This window comes from Alligator sinensis, unplaced genomic scaffold (genome assembly GCF_000455745.1).
Source record: "Alligator sinensis unplaced genomic scaffold, ASM45574v1 scaffold535_1, whole genome shotgun sequence".
NCBI classification, from domain to species: domain Eukaryota; kingdom Metazoa; phylum Chordata; order Crocodylia; family Alligatoridae; genus Alligator; species Alligator sinensis.
Genome location: NW_005842157.1, coordinates 1,914,233 through 1,914,936, shown reverse-complemented (window position 1 = coordinate 1,914,936; position 704 = coordinate 1,914,233).

Genomic DNA, 704 nt, shown 5'->3' with positions numbered 1-704 from the left:
GAGCGGTTTGTGTGAATGAAAGGAAGGCACAGATAAGACTGAGTTAATCTTTCAGATGTGCTGCAAGTTTTGTTAAAATCCTGGTTTTCAAAAGGCTTTGCTTGTCAGACTTTTTGTTTTTAATATTTTTTCATTTATAGGAACTGAGTAAAATATGATTGCTGACCTCATCTTAAGCCAAATCTACTTTTGAGCATAAATAAGTATGCACAAATGGCATACAGGCCCAGGCTTTACCTTCCAGACAACAGTATTTGTCACCTTCACATACCTCTGAGTTGTGTGTGGTGTATTTGTGATATTTTTAATATTGGAGCTTGATAGTATGGGATGGGATTTAAAGTGTTTCGGTTTCCATGAAGGCTAAGTGTAGGCGGTCAGAAAGCTAGAAGTTGAATTGATTCAGTCTTTGCAAGTTAGTCTTAAACTGCATAGATTGAACCAGTAAGCAAGTGAACATTGGATTCTGGTACTTCTAAATCACTAAATAATTTACTAAATGATTCACTTAGTGATTTAGAAGTACTATGTTGATTCTGGAAATGCAGCCACATGCTTGCAGTGACCAGGCCAGAAGCTGAGGGGAGCTAGAACATGCCTTCCTGCTCAGCAGACAGCTTGGGCTAAGGCTAGCCCACCTACACTGTTTAGACCAAAGCATCTTGGGGTTCTGGGGGACTGTGAGTTAACTTGAATCTGGAGGA